The sequence below is a fragment of the Bactrocera dorsalis genome, chromosome 6 (genome assembly GCF_023373825.1).
Source record: "Bactrocera dorsalis isolate Fly_Bdor chromosome 6, ASM2337382v1, whole genome shotgun sequence".
Classification (NCBI taxonomy): Eukaryota; Metazoa; Arthropoda; class Insecta; order Diptera; family Tephritidae; genus Bactrocera; species Bactrocera dorsalis.
This window is the reverse complement of record NC_064308.1, coordinates 1,895,069-1,912,026: the sequence shown is the minus strand read 5'-3', so window position 1 is coordinate 1,912,026 and position 16,958 is coordinate 1,895,069. Positions and strand designations below refer to the sequence as shown.

The 16,958-nt window shown below is 38.5% G+C and overlaps 1 protein-coding gene across 15 annotated transcripts in view; it reads right to left on the bottom strand.

Annotated features, from left to right (window-relative positions):
- LOC125779099 (glutamate receptor ionotropic, kainate 2) overlaps positions 1-16,958 on the bottom strand; it is a 2,985,835-nt gene that overhangs the window by 2,520,379 nt on the left and 448,498 nt on the right. For 3 of the 15 annotated variants that reach the window (XM_049459577.1, XM_049459571.1, XM_049459572.1), the window contains exon 2: positions 9,648-10,249. The exons of 11 other annotated variants lie outside the window; for them this stretch is intronic. The gene's annotated coding sequence lies outside the window, so the exon portion shown is untranslated. Of the gene's footprint in view, positions 1-7,933; positions 8,850-9,647; positions 10,250-16,958 lie in introns of all 15 variants that reach the window. One more of the 15 variants, XM_049459576.1, reaches the window with a different exon arrangement.

The following is a 16,958-nucleotide window of genomic DNA, read 5'->3' as shown; positions in this document are numbered from 1 at the left end:
TAACTATTGTATTATATTTTATCATTTTCTTCATTTTATCATTTTCTTCATTTTATCACTTTCTTCATCTTAAATCTATATCTATTAAATAATACTGATCCGTTTCCTAAAATTCAAAAATAATTAAGGGAAAAACTTAAATCATAATATAATTATATTCCCATTAACACTAATGACATTTTAAATAGAAAATAATTAACTGCATCTTCTTTAAAATCTGTAAATTTTAAAATCCTTCCACTACGTCAAAAATTATACCTGGGAATTATACGGGCCCCTATTATACACTACGGACCTTTCTATTTATAGCCAGTAGGGACAAATGTTCAAGATGTATAGTTACGACCGTCTTCTCTTTGTTTCAGTTTAAATCGTATCTTGATAAACTACGGACGTACAATTTCAAAAACTATGGCTGATTTGTGTTTCCTATGTAATAAGTCAGATTCGGGAGGTGAATCGCTTATTGAAGTAGTGCGCGGTATGAAATCTCTATGAACTGCAAGTGTCGAACGAAACGACGGAGAATTGATTATTTAAAATCAGTAGCCTTTGTTAAAGTGCATGAAAAGTGCCGAAGTGTTTACATTAGTAAAAACTGTATCCAAGCAGCAAAACGGAAACAAGAAGAAGGAGAAACTATAACTTCTCCAGTAGTACTCCATAAAAAACGAGGTGAAGTGTTTGGTTTTAATAATAATGTTTATTTTGTGGCGAAGTTGCTGACGAGGCTGCAGAGAAAAAGAAAAGAGAAAAATACAGCGGAAGATAAAAAATGTGAGTACTCTTGAGTTCAAAGATACTGTTATCAAAAAAGCAGAAGAACGTGGGCATGATTTCGAAGAATTGGTGAAAAGTCGTATAATTTTACAGTATGATTTGATCGCTGCTGAAGCGAAGTACCATGCTGCTTGCTTTACAAACTTTTCAAATAAATCATCATCATCATCGCCTCTTGAGAAACCTCGCCAAGATAATCAAGTTACAGAAGCTATGTTAGAGATTTTCAATTACATCGAAAATAATAATGATTCTCAATTCACACCAAAAAAAAGCTTAAAGATGTCTTGACAGGGTATATGCCAGATGATAAAACTATCATTACAAGACTACAACAGAAGTACTTAACCGATATCGTAATTACGAAGAAAGTTGGAGCTTTCATCAAAAGCTTGGTACCAAAGAAAAAAAATAGATCCTGAAGCTGAAGGAGGATAGAGTCATGTGTAGAAGTTCACGCAAGTGAGGAAAGTTCTCTGATCGCCATTCACTTGGGAGTGGCCAGAAACGATTCTTTTACATATGACTCAAGCAGCTCACGACTTCCGGTCTTTGACCAAGTATCCTCTGGGTAGCCTAAGAACATCCGTTTGAAGGCGAGCTAAAGTGAGAAGGCGAAACATCCCCTGCAGAGGGTTGTGCGCTGGGTTTGGGACCCGCCACGTAAAAAAAAAACACCCCCAATGAAAATCAACTATAAGCCTCGGATGAGAGACCCCCCTTTTGATGACGACCATGGCAAACGAAATAAGGACTACGATTTGAGGGCATGCACCTGGAATGTCCGGTCCCTTAATTGGGAAGGTGCCGCTGCCCAGCTGGTTGATGTCCTCGTGAAAATAAAGGCTAAAATTATTTGAGGCTGATCGACTTCGCCGGGGCCCGAAATATGGTTATCTGTAGTACTACATTCCAGCATAAGAAGATACATCAAGCTACCTGGCTGTCTCCGGATCGAAAAACCTCCAACCAGATCGATCATGTTGTGATAGACGGAAGACACGTTTCCAGTGTTTTAGATGTGCGTGCGCTCCGAGGTCCTAATATCGACGCGGACCACTATCTTGTTGCAGCCAAAATTCGCATCCGCCTCTGTGCAGCAAAAAACGCACGTCAACAAACACAAGGAAGGTTCGACGTCGAGAAGCTGCAATCACAACAGACAGCCGAACGATTTTCTACTCGGCTTGCACTCCTGCTCTCTGAGAGCACTCATCAACATCTCGGTATAAGGTAACTGTGGAACGGCATTTCAAACTCCTTACGTACAGCTGCAACCGAAACAATTGGTTTTCGGAAAGTGCAAAAGAACAGCTGGTACGACGAGGAGTGCCGTGTCGCAGCGGAGAGAAAACAGGCTGCCTACCTCGCAAGGTTACGATCGACCACAACACGTGGGGGATGGGATAGATACCGAGAGTTGAAGAGAGAAGCGAGACGCATTTGCAGACAGAAGAAGAAAGAGGAAGAATGCGTGAGTACGAACAGCTCGATAAGCTGGCCGACAGGGGTAATGCTCGAAAATTCTACGAAAAGATGCGGCGACTTACAGAAGGTTTCAAGACCGGAGCATACTCTTGTAGAACCCCCCAAGGTGATCTAGCCACCGATACCCAGAGCATACTTAAATTATGGAGGGAACACTTCTCCAGCCTGCTGAATGGCAGTGTACGCACAACACCAGGAGAAGGCGAACCCGATACCCCAATCGATGACGATGGAGCAGGCGTTCCATTGCCCGACCATGAAGAAGTTCGAATAGCAATTGCCCGACTGAAAAACAACAAAGCGGCAGGGGCCGATGGATTGCCGGCCGAGCTATTCAAATACGGCGGCGAAGAGCTGATAAGGTGCATGCATCAGCTTCTTTGTAAAATATGGTCGGACGAAAGCATGCCCAACGATTGGAATCTAAGTGTGCTCTGCCCAATCCATAAAAAAGGAGACCCCACAATCTGCGCCAACTACCGTGGGATAAGCCTCCTCAACATCCCATATAAGGTTCTATCGAGCGTATTGTGTGAAAGATTAAAGCCCACCGTCAACAAACTGATTGGACCTTATCAGTGTGGCTTCAGACCTGGTAAATCAACAACCGACCAGATATTCACCATGCGCCAAATCTTGGAAAAGACCCGTGAAAGGAGAATCGACACTCACCACCTATTCGTCGGTTTCAAAGGTGCTTTCGACAGCACGAAAAGGAGCTGCCTTTATGCCGCGATGTCTGAATTTGGTATCCCCGCAAAATTAATACGGCTGTGTAAACTGACGTTGAGCAACACGAAAAGCTCCGTCAGGATCGGGAAGGACCTCTCCGAGCCGTTCGATACCAAACGAGGTTTCAGACAAGGCGACTCCCTATCGTGCGACTTCTTCAATCTGCTGCTGGAGAAAATAGTTCGAACTGCAGAACTTAATCGAGCGGGTACAATCTTTTATAAGAGTGTATAGCTGCTGGCGTTTGCCGATGATATTGATATCATCGGTCTCAACACCCGCGCCGTTAGTTCTGCTTTCTCCAGACTGAACAAGGAAGCAAGGCAAGTGTACGAGGGAAAAACGAAATATCTCCTGTCATCAAACAAACAGTCGTCGCATTCGCGACTAGGCACTCACGTCACTGTTGACAGTCATAACTTTGAAGTTGTATATAATTTCGTCTATGTAGGAAACAGTATTAACACCACCAACAATGTCGGCCTGGAAATCCAACTCGGGATTACTCTTGCCAATAGGTGCTACTTCGGACTGAGTTGGCAATTGAAAAGTAAAGTCCTCTCTCGACGAACAAAAGCCAAACTCTATAAGCCGCTCATAACTCTCGTCCTGCTATATGGTGCAGAGGCTTGGCGATGATAGTAACCGATGAGTCGACGTTACGAGTTTGCGAGAGAAATGTTCTGCGAAAGATTTATGGTCCTTTTCGCGTTGGCCACGGCGAATATCGCATTCGATGGAACGATGAGCTGTACGAGATATACGACGACATTGACATAGTTCAGCGAATTAAATACAGCAGCTACGCTGGCTAGGTCATGTTGTCCGGATGGATGAAAACACTCCGGCTCTGAAAGTATTCGACGCATTACCGGCCCGGGAAGCAGAAGAAGAGGAAGACCTCCACTCCGTTGGAAAGACCAAGTGGAGAAGGACCTGGCATCGCTTGGAATATCCAATTGGCGCCACGTAGCGAAGAGAAGAAACGACTGGCGCGCTATTGTTGACTCGGCTATAATCGCGTAAGCGGTGTCTACGCCAGTAAAGAAGAAGAAGAAGCAGAAAGGCTAAGAATTGTAGAAGCTGCAGCAACAATTATTTGAGAAGATATCTGAACATCTATAGTTGAAACTAATTCTTATTCACCTCCTAGTAAAATGTTGGATAATGTTAATCAAGAAATTCCAAAAACTTTATTGCATTTCTTAGAAGAAGTCATCTTCAAAAACAGGACAAATTGATCATTTAAAATTGATCATTTAAACAATGTACTTCAATAAGCCATGCAATTATGGCTGCCATACGGGAACGTTCTTTTTCATCACAGTTACTTTTGAGCATTTCTGTATTTCTTCACAGAAGATATGGATCTAAAAGACTATTGGATATTTTATCTAGTTTGGGATTTGCAGCTTCTTATAGTAATACAGTACAGTATTAAGTTTCAGCAGTTTATTACCCACAGCCTCGTATTTTATCATCAGAGTCAGGTGCACTTGTACAATATGTTGGAAACGATGCCGATATAAATGTCCAGACTCTTGATGGTAACAATACTCGTCATGTTATGGGGATTATTAAGATAGTAACTCCAAAAAATGCTGTTCTCTACGTTGAACGGATACAAAAATGTACAACCAAACCAAAAGCGAAAGAGTTGGCAGCCATATCACGTGTATCTTTACAAGTTTACGATAAACCAGTCGTACCTAGATACAGTAAAGTTCAAGTTGAAAATCTGCATGATTCGCGATGCGAATGCAGGAAAGCGGGCTTGCAATGCTCTTTTGCTTGTGGCCAATGTAATGGGCAAGCTTGTCTCAATGCGCTACCATATCAGAGCGACATTAACGAAGATGGAACTTTTGACCCCGAAATCATGGAAGAACTTGAGACAAATGTCGTTGAAGACGATAATGAAGACCAGTTTGAAATTTACCAGCAGCCGGAAGACGACGATGAAGAGGAAGAAGGTGATTAAAATTATAAAATGTAGTTTTTGTACCCTTTATTCCATTTTTTTACTTTTAATAAAAATAAATGTATTGAATGATATTTTTTAATAAAAAGATAAATTCATAATTTATTTGTTTTTTTTTTATCATGTAAGAAGTTATTAGTATTAATTAGGTTTAAATTCAAATATAATTCCTATATTTTCATTAACAATTTTGCAATTACATGGGCAGGTAAGTGTTGTTAAATAAATTAATACCGAATAAAAAGTGGATAGGTTAGGAAAAAATGATAAAATATAATATAATAGTTAATAGAAATTGACAAATGTTTAAAATCATTGATTAATCGATAGTTCATCAACTATATATGGCGCGTTTTTGACCGGAGGCTCCGGTTGACCTGAAGTGATGTTGTGACCGCGCGCTCTCAGCCTTCTATCTCGAAAACGGTTCCCGTATGAAAAATTTTTTCAAACAAAATTTGTAGAGAATTTCGTATTCTACAATATTGATAAGAAATACAAATAGGAAAAAACCCATAGGAAATGAGATATTTACAAAAAAATGGGCAAAAAACCGATTTTTGTGAGCTTTGACCTTGAAATTTAATAGTTGCGTACACCCTACCATATGTCAATATACAAGTATTTACAGACTTACAGCTGGGTATCTCGAATTCCGAAATTCTTACTTAATTTAAGCTTAAATGACTGGACTATAAGCTTTATTGAGGAGTTTCCTGCCGATTAACATATCGTAATCTTTAGAAAATGCATGCAAGTGAAATTGTTCAGGTGTTCCATGTATCATGTTACTGGGTATGGTAACGGAAGCCATTGAGCCGTTTGATGTAAAAACTTCACATTCTATATTTTGGATTGGAAGAGAGAAAACATTTTTTTGTATCATATTAATTGTGGATCCTGTGCCAATAAAGCATTTGTAAGTACAATTTCGGTGCTTGATTTCTAAGTATTGATATTATCCGGGGCTGGTAACTGAAAATTTTCGACAAACTTAAGTTCATTTTGACCGGAGGTTGCTTCGGTCTAGTTCATAGGTCATAAAGTTCTTGATTGTTTTGTTCGTATTCTTGTACGTCTTGTAGTCATCTGTAGCTCATCAATGAACATTTTAGTTTATACACTGTCGGATGGTCATTTTCGTTTGATTCCATGTGATGTTTGGATATTTGGGTTATTTGGTGTGAGTGCTTGTAGTGGTTGATTAGATGAGTTTTTTATACTCTCGCAACAAAGTTGCTAAAGAGAGTATTATAGTTTTGTTCACATAACGGTTGTTTGTAAGTCCTAAAACTAAAAGAGTCAGATATAGGGTTATATATACCAAAGTGATCAGGGTGACGAGTAGAGGTGAAATCCGGATGTCTGTCTGTCCGTCCGTCCGTCTGTCCGTCCGTCTGTCCGTCCGTCTGTCCGTCCGTCTGTCCGTCCGTCTGTGCAAGCTGTAACTTGAGTAAAAATTGAGATATCATGATGAAACTTGGTACACGTATTTCTTGGCTCCATAAGAAGATCAAGTTCGAAGATGGGCAAAATCGGTCCACTGCCACGCCCACAAAATGGCGGAAACCGAAAACCTATAAAGTGTCATAACTAAGCCATATATGAAGATATTAAAGTGAAATTTGGCACAAAGGATCGCATTAGGAAGGGGCATATTTGGACGTAATTTTTTTGGAAAAGTGGGCGTGGCCCCGCCCCCTACTAAGTTTTTTGTACATATCTCGAAAACTACTATAGCTATATCAACCAAACTCTATAGAGCCGTTTCCTTCAGGCATTTCCATATACAGTTCAAAAATGGAAGAAATCGGATAATAACCACGCCCACCTCCCATACAAAGGTTATGTTGAAAATCACTAAAAGTGCGTTAACCGACTAACAAAAAACGTCAGAAACACCAAATTTGACGGAAAAAATGGCAGAAAAAAGCTGCACCCAGGCTTTTTTTAAAAATTAAAAATGGGTGTGGCGTCGCCCACTTATGGACCAAAAACCATAACTCAGGAACTACTCGACCGATTTCAATGAAATTTGGTATATAATATTTTTTTAACACCCTGATGACATATACTAAATATGGGCGAAATCGGTTCTCAACCACGCCTTCTTCCAATATAACGCTATTTTGAATTCCATCTGATGCCTTCTCTGTATAATATATACATTAGAAACTAATGATCATAGCGGAATAAAACTTTACTCAAATACGGTATGTGAGCTGAGGTATCCCTTGTGGAAAAACTGTTGTGATCGGACTATAACTTTTCAGGGTCCCTGATATCTCAGTGCCCAACCTAACCTAACCTAATTTTTCACCGAAAATATCGGTAAATCTCTCAGAATTTAATTCTAATTAATTTTACAGTAAAATAAAAAAATATGTAAATGACGGATAATGAAATCTCGATTATCACTTTATCGTGCGAGAGTATAAAATGTTCGGTGACACCCGAACTTAGCCCTTCCTTACTTGTTTAAAATTAAATTCGAGAACTGGATTTCTGTTAAAATGAGGCTGAGTGTTTAAATACCTATTGAGTCCGAAATAATTTTGTCTATATCCCATAGGTGTATTGTTATGAATGAATTGTATTGTTAAACGTTTGCTTTGTTTGGGTATTTCTGGGTGATTGCACGTATGGATTATAAGTTGGTTGCATCGGTTGTAGTTGTTGGGAGGATCTTGAGTGATATTAGGTTTGATTGGTTGGATTTAATAGTCTTGGATTTTGAAACTTATTTTTATTTTCAACGTATTTATTTATTATTTTTCAAAACTAAAATGTCTTCATAAATTCCCTCATTTTGTGCTACGTTAATTAATGATCTTAAATCTGCAATATCATGGTGAGGCAAAATGGTAAATAATTGATTTGATAGTTTACGAATTAATACCTTTATTGAGTCCCTAATCGCTTGCAAAAATATGACGAGGTTTGCTTTATTACCTTGTCGTCGTCTCCCAGCTTCCTCGCAGAATGTCCGCAAACTTCCTTTGTAAGGTGTCTCGCGGAAGTTCCCCAACAATTTGTAGATTGGCGTCTGGGGTTTGTACTCCGCAATCAATCTAGCTACAGGGTTGGTTAATAATCAATGTTTGGTAGGCCCAATGACCTGGTTACAAGTCTATCCAGGTTTCGTTCGACATCTCCGAGTAGAATGCGCTGTTATCGTACGTCATTAGTTTGGTAAAGCGACAAAATATTCAACTCTACTGATGAAAGTAAAGAGAGTTTCTGGACCTCCCTTGAACGGGGGAATATCTTTGAGTTGTCCACGGGCCTCACTGAGATTGCCCTTATTTGAAATGATAACTGGTTGTGCCATTTTGTTGTTTGTTTTAATTCTTTTATTTCACTTTTTCTTATTCTGTAGTTTTTTGTTGTTTGTTTTAATATTTTTGCTTCACTTTATCAATTATTTCACTTTTTCTTATCCTCTAGTTTTTTAACCGTCCTTTTGGACGTATGGGTGCTTTTTAAGTTTTTGTTTCGAATCAGAACAGGAACCTTATCGAATTATAAAAGTTAATTATTCACTCGGGGTTCTTTTGTCGGATACTTTAAGTATCCTACCGACTGCGCCAGTGAAATGAGTCAAATAAATGTCCCGTCGTATTGACTAAGGCCAAATCCTTAATAAATTAAATACAAACACAGAATTGCGAGTGCACGTCCTTACAGAACAGAAAATCTTAACTATACTGGCTATTGATTATTTGTTTATGTCAAGTGAGCGAGACCGCCCAGAATCGCCTATTGTTACTTTTGATATTTAATTAAGTTTAAGCTGCTGAACCGCGTTTGGTGGAGTGTGAAGTGAATTGTCACTTTCAATTAGGTTGAGTGTGAAGTAAATACGGCACTGTATAGAATAAATAAGAAATATTAAAAAAACTAGCTCGTATTTGTACATTAACTTCAAATATTGATTTGAAAATTGGATAATTTAATTATAATACTGTTAAAATTTTTCCTTCCGAGCCTGAAGAGGTGATATCCACTCATCGTATTTTGTTATCTTTCTACAATTACCTCCCTGGTTCGCAATTGAATCTTCTCTATTATCAACATTCTCTGTCAACAGATGCAATAAAGAAGAGAGAAAATAGAGACGCGATGAAATGTTACACAACATAGAAATAAAAATTCAGAAGATTTTATGTCATGACATGTGTTCGGTATTCAAATATATGCAAAACGTATTAAACATATTCTTTTTGTGAAAATTCTCATGTGTGGCAGTGCTATGCTATGTACGCATAACTGTATCATGCGTTATCATGTGAGGGAAATCAGGGCTGACTTTGAAAACGTACTACTTCAAACTATCGGTACGGTGTGACTGCATTATTTATTATCGTCGGTACGCAACGTCAAACAATTTGCTAAATAATGCGTTGTACATATAATTTGACCTTTTTGATCAACTTCAATATTATACTTTCGCAGTAAACTGTTTTCTTTTTGCGAGCGTATAAAGATAAAAAATTAGCAAAGACATCATTCAAATCCTTGTTGTCAAGGACATTATTAATCATGATAACAATATAATGGAATAGTTAAATTGTCAGTCTACATTTTTTATTGACAAATATCTTATCAATGAAATAAATAATACGTAAAATATGTCACAGTTTCTGCATAATAAATATATACTTACCTATATCGTGACACATATGTAGAACTGCTCCTTGTTGTTATGTGCGCAAATACCGCAAGACTTTTTTGACAACCCACGCCCTATGTCAACTCATATGGTAACGTTTTGTTCAACTTTCATCGAATGTAATGGTAATGGCCGATGGCTAAAACCCAGATAGTAGTACACGTAGGAAAACACAAACTTGATCGCTGCGTTTTAAATATTACATTGTTCTGCTATGCTCCTGGTATATTTGTGAGTTTTTATGCACTCATCTCAGCCAGAGATTCAACTTTCTGCTATTTTGTTATTGTGTTTTTTTTAATATTCAAATGATTCTTACTTGACGAAAAGAAGTCCTTTAAGACTTTCTGCGGGACTAAAGGAGTACCTGTGCAAATTTGCAAGCCTTTCAGTGCTGCGGTTCGGACGCTATGAGCACATAACGAAATAGCGTTTCATTTTTATATGTAAGATTCTTGCAATCATGAATATATTTTTTGCCAAAATCCCTGAATTTAATGCAAAATATGCAAAAGTATACATTTTTACTTCTTCTTCTCAATTGAAAAGAATTCATCACAAAATGGCGGTTGGCGTAATCATCATTCTTGTTTGAACTGTTGATGTCAAAAAATCGGGATTCCAGAAAGAAAATCGCGTAAGAACGGATACAAATTTTTAAGCAACGAAACTTATAATAACAGTTTCGTGAAACAAATATTTGTATTTTAAGGGTTTCTTATAGTTAATTTCAAAAGTTGTTTCTAAAAAACCAGTGTCACCAGTGTAGAGCCTGCACACCGTTAGTCATATCTACTGTGTGCTTGTAACATACGTCATCAACATACTAAAATAATGCGTTGCATAATTTTACATACGTTATCGATCAATTTTACTGCTGTTTTGTTTTTGCGAGCGTATACAAATGAAAAGTATAAAAATAAAAAGAAACAGTTAAAAAATAAATAAAGAAAAAATTAATACCACATATTATATTATTACCATCATAAGAACATATTTTGACACAATCTCTCATTTTAATGCTAATAATAATTTAATTAGTAAGTTCGGGTGTAACTTAACATTTTATGTTTTTGCAATTTATTCGGCATATATGTTTATATTACAAATATTACGAAAATAATTAACATTAATTATTCTATGAAATCGTGAATAAATTGTAATACAATTTGGTATCTTCTTGACTTGATTGAAGATCAGAAACTTAGACCTACTTTTATTGAAGCTAACTAATAATATAATAAATATAATGCGTCATATAAAATTATATTAAAATTATCTTTGAATGAGGTATGTACTTATATGTATGATTAAAACTCAACCGAATGAATTAAATTTAAAATATTGAGTTAACGTATAAAACGTTAATCATAGGGACGGAATTCATTATATTAAGGATTTGAGGCTTAAACCAAAGTCTAGACCAATTACATTCTAACTCAGCGCTCAAAAAAATCGTTTTGAAGAAAACTTATTCACTTAATTTCATTAAAATACTAGTCTAAGCCCGCGGCTCCGCTCGCTTCTTGTTGTCAAGGATATCATTTATCGTGATACCAATATAATGGAATAGTTAAATTGAAAATCTACACATTTTATTGACTTCGTAAAACACTTAAGGAATCGTGTCAGTGTGAAATTTTCGATAAATAGATTTTTATATTGCATTATTCACTATACCCTATAATAAACATTCTGAATTTTTGAAATCGAAATTCAAATTATTACGGTTGCTACAGCGTTTCTTGTAGAAAGGGAACAGACTGGGGAACAAGCGACTCCAATCTTTGAAGATATCTAGTTCCAATTTGGAGAGAACGTTTTTAACGTGATTCGCCATCGCGTTATGGAAACTTTTTTTTTTAAATCTCACTATTTTTTTCTACGAAAAACTGTCGAAAAAAGATCAAAATTCGGTACCTTTTGTTCAAATTGCCGCCATTTTGTCAAATTAAAAAAAAAAAAAAAAAAAAATCTTCCATTACGCTATAGCAACTTTTCTACAGATTAATAATCTGTTTGAAATTTTTGCTTTAGACCAAAATTGTGGCCGCAATCGTAGACATCGATTTTTTTACGTGTCATTTCCACCATTTATTTAAAAAATTGGTTTTGTATTCGCCATGAACGCATTTATTTATAAAAAAAATCGCGAAAATCAATATAGGAATAGTACATACAAGGAGCGTTCCAAAGTAAACAGGACTTTTTGAATCTAGCGCCCCCGAGGAGGAAGCATCGAAAACCTGGACCCCAGTCAGTGTGGAACTTTAATCCAAACTAAACCTCCTACCGTCCTGTACCGTTCCCTCCGGTACCACCATCAAGTATTACGTCGGGAGGATGGTTGAGTGACACTCATGCGTACGTGATGGTCAAAATGCATTCAGTTACAAGTTGCATTTACTTGGCCCCACCTCTGTTGGTCTGATAACCCCCCTTGTGCATTGTTCGTCGCCAACCCTTCCCGTCACGTCAATGTTAGTGTGTTTGGGTCGTGGTTGTCCGTTACATTTAACAGCTCTCTTCTCCGCCACTGTTCGCTGGCACGTTGGGATTTCATAATTCCTACTTCGCAAGCAGCTTTCCACTTCTCTACCGATTCGACCATTTGGTTTACCAAGTTATCGGGAGTTGGGTCTACACCAAACGCATTTTTTAAGCGTTGCCTCTCCTGATTATATTTTGGGCAATAGAAGAATGTGTGTTCCACATTTTTGACGGTATCGCCTCCGCAATAATCACATGTGTCGTTATTTTCGTGCCCGAATCGTTTTAAATATGCTTTGAAGCAGCCATGTCCTGTTAGAATATGAGTTAGGTGGAAATCTACCTCAGCGTGTTGTCTATTTAACCATGGTTCGACATTGGGGATCAGTCGGAATGTCCACCGCCCGTTTCCGCTTTCCTCCCAGCGTTTTTGCCATTGATCTACTGTCTCTGCCCTTGCTATTTTTAGCATTGAATCTCCTTGGCCTCCTTGGCCTGCAATAGCTAGAGGAGCATCTTCCGATACTGTGCGGAACGCAGAATATACTCTTTCTAGAGCTTTCCCCATACCTGGACGCCGTACAGCGCGACTGACTTTAGTACACCAGCTAATAGTCGTCTTCTATTTTGCTTTGGCCCACGGGTATTGAGCATTAACCGGGTCAAGGCTCTGCACACTTTTGTAGCTTTTTCGCCTGTGTACGCTAAGTGTTCCTTAAAGGACATCCTTGCATCAAGCATGATTCCCAAGTATTTAATTGCAGGTTGTGTCGTGATGCTTACATCCTTTATATTGATCGTGGCAACTTCACGTTCTTTTCTGCCAGTAATGAGTACCGCTTCGGTCTTGCTCTCCACTAGGTTCAGTCCGTTAGTTTCGAGCCAGTCGCTTATTAACTCTATTGTTCTGTTGGTTATCGAAACTATATCGTGTATATATTTTGCTATAACCATAACAGCGATATCGTCTGCGAACCCAATAACATGCACGTTTTTGGGTACTTTCAGTCGTAGTACTCCATCGTACATGACGTTCCATAGTAGCGGCCCAAGAACAGATCCTTGGGGTACTCCACCAGAGACTTTATATTTTTTAGAGCCTTCACTTGTGTTGTAGCTCAAAGTTCTATCCTCGAAATAGCTTACTATTATGTTATAAAGGTATAGAAGCACGGAGAAGCTTTTTAGTGCGCTCAATATACTGTACCAGGATGCCGAGTTAAAGGCATTCTTTACATCCAGGGTTACAACCATACAGTACTGTATTGTGCCTCCTTTCCATCTTTTCCCGCTTGTAGCCCGTTCAGCCAGCGTCTTTGCTAAATTTACAGCTGCAATTGTGGATCTTGCCTTCCTGAATCCGAATTGTTTGGGTGATAACCCACCGGCTTCGTCGATTGCCTTATTTAGCCGTTGGTGAATGATCCACTCCAGGATCTTTCCAGCGGAGTCTAACATGTAAAGGGGCCGAAAGTGGGACGGTTCGGTCATTGGTTTGTTAGGTTTCGGCAATAGTATCAGGTTTTGCCTTTTCCATATGGTGGGAAAGCGGCCTTCCTGGATGCATGTATTATACATAGTTTTAAAGGGGTCTGCGTTTCTATCAATCGCTGTTTTTAACACTATATTCGGAATTCCATCTGGTCCCGGGGCTTTAGACGGATTTAACCGTTTGCATGCTTCTCGGATTTCTTCATTCGAAACAGCCGGGATAACCTGGGTTTGTGGTAATCTCACGATCTCCTGATGGAGTGGGGGTTGGATAGGGAAGAGGACCGTAACAATTCTCTCAATTGTTGAGGGGGAGGTTGGCATTTGCCCGCCAGTTCGGAGTTTCCCCATTACCGTTTTGTAAGCGAGTCCCCAAGCGTTGTTTTCGACATCGTCGCACAGTTTAAGGAAACATTCCTGTTTGCTTTTTTTAATTGCTTGTTTCAGTACTTTTCTTTTCTCCTTAAAATGTTTTTGGAGAGTCGTGTATACAGGTGTACCTCGTGACCTTTGGTATAATCGCCTTGCTTGCTGGCATTCTTTTCGTAACTTGGCGATCGTCTCATTCCACCAATACACGGGGGGATGGTGTTTGTTAGCCGACAAAAAATTGTCGGGAAGAGAAATTAGCCTGAAGACTTCTTCAAAAAGGTCTGGGTCGAACGTTGTGGGCCGCCAGTTACTTCTTTTTAGGGTCGGTAAACGCGGTCGTTCGTGTGCGGTATTTATTTCGAATATAATTGCATAGTGATCGCTAAAAGTGTAATGATCACAAATTTCCCAGTGAGATTTGCGAAGTAAGCTCGAGTGTACGAACGTTAGGTCTATCACAGATTGTCGGCCACCTTTGTTAAATGTGCATTGGTTGCCAGCATTTAAAAGCTCCAGATCAAGAGAAGCAAAAGCTTCTAGTAAAGTTTTACCTCTGCTGTTGGTTATTTTGCATCCCCACTCGATAGCCCAGGCATTAAAGTCACCAGCTATTATAACTTTGGTCTTGCATCTGGCGTCGACCACTAGGTTGTCGATAATACGCCTGTATTCTTCGTCGCTAAGGCTTGGAGGTAAGTAGCAGCTGTATATATTAATATTATTGATAGTTGTACAAACAAAACCATCTGAAGATAAAGGCGATTCCAGATGCGCAACGTTAGGGTTGCATTTCCATATAGCCGCTTTCTTTCGAGTGTCACTTATCCAGGTTACGCCTTGTCCGATTTTGTATGGTTCACTTAGTAGAACCACATCAATTTGCTTTTCGGCAACTGACTGCTTCAATAAGTCGTGTGCCGCAATGGTTTGCGTTCAGTTGTAAGAACCTCAAGTGACCTGCTGAGCTGCTTTCTTGTATATCAGGCACCTGACGCTTCCCCTAAAGTGCTCAATTTCTTTTGTACCGGCTTTCAAGCAGAGCAAACATTTTTGGTTTGTTGTTGCAATCTTTTGCCTGGTGCTCCCCTTCGCCACATCTCCTGCAGAGTCTGGATCTGTCCACGTTTGTGCATGTTTTTGCAGTGTGTCCGTAGTCGAGACATTTAAAGCATCGCTGTGGTTGCCTATATTCTCGTATACGGCAGCTTACCCAACCAACTTTCAGCTTTCTAGTCACTAGCAGCTGTCTAGCTGCTTCAATCGGGAGTTTAATGAGTGCCGTTTGGGTGTCTCCATAGGACTTTCTTAAGCTCTTGATTGACGAGATTGTCAGCTCAGGGTTTCCTAATTCCCTTTGCAGGGCATAAAGGACTTCTTCCTTGCTTGTGACTTCATCAAGGTCTTTGCACTCCAGTAGAATCTCCTGGGTCAGAAAGTCAATGTGGGCTTGATCCCCAAGACATTTTTTCATTGACTCTTTAGATTCGGTTGGAATCACTGCTCCGCTGAATTGTAGCAACATTTCACCACTTTGCGTTTTGCGTATCTTTGTCACGACATTTCCGAATCCACTAAGTGTTGAGTCGGACTTGATTTTCCGTAGCATCTCCGCATAGAAAAGGTTCCCATTTTTTGATATTAAAATCGCTTGGGGTTTTGTTTTCGGCAATTTTGCTGTCTTCTGGTTCCCTTTCTTAGCTACTATATTCTACTGTTCTTCTATTGGCTTCCTCCAATGTCTGGTGCGTTAGAATCTGCTATCTTTATCGATTGTTCAGTGAGTATTTCATGACATTTCATCTATTGGAAGTGAAGTTATTGCGTTTTAAGTGTCATTATGTTTGTGAGCTTCGAACAAAGAGCCAACAATAAATTTTGTTTTAAAATTGGTAAAACTTTTACCGAAACGTTTCAATTGATGAAAAAAATTTATGGTGATGATTGCCTATCCCGTAGCAGAGTGCAGGAGTGGTTTCAACGTTTTCAAAGTGGTGGTGAGTACATAAATGACGATCAACATGTGGGCCAATCAACACCCGCGATCACCCGAAATTCTATCGAAACTGTGCATGAATTCATCAAAAGTCAGCCGAAATACCATTGCAATTCATGGAAAGGGAATTGAACATCTCCAAAAAATCAATTTATCGCATATTGGTCATACCGGCCAACAAGCTAAAACACTCGTTCGACATGCTTTTGGACCGTGCAAAAACTATATTGAAGCAGTAGGAGACTATCTTAAATAAAATAAATTGATTTTCCCGAAAAAACCGTTTGTTATTTTTTTAAGTCCTGTTTACTTTGGAAAGCACCTTGTACATAAATATATATATCATATGATATGATGCAACAACATCTTCACAGTCTCTACACATACTTATGTATACATATGTATATGCTTCTTGTAATAGTGAATAACAGTGCAGGAGTAAAGTAGAAGAAGGCGCTTCTCACACTCTATATTTAATCATATGGGAACGATTTGTTCAACATTCATCGAATGTAATTGCAAAATCGACTGCTAAAACCCCGATACTACACGTAAGAAAGCACAGGAGTATTTGAAAGCTATTATACAGTCATCTCACATTATGAATCATTCTTTTCTTGTTCAGTTACAACTGTCACTATAATTCATACATGTATATGTGTATGTAAGCAACAACCACTGTACCCTGCCAGTAGCTATGTGATTTTAGTTCGTATTTTTGAAGTAAAAAAAATGTTCAAATAATTCTTACGTGAATTTTGAACACATATTGTATGTTTTAAAATATGTTTTTTTTTTTTTTTATGAATTGTTTTGGCTTTTAACATAGAACGATAGAAAGTAGCATTTGCCCGACCCAAGATTCCAAGCTACCTGATCAATAACTTTCAGTCGTTCTTGAGTTATAAATATAGACATAAATTGCGACATTAAGGGTGATTGTGCAAAAAAGGCCACCG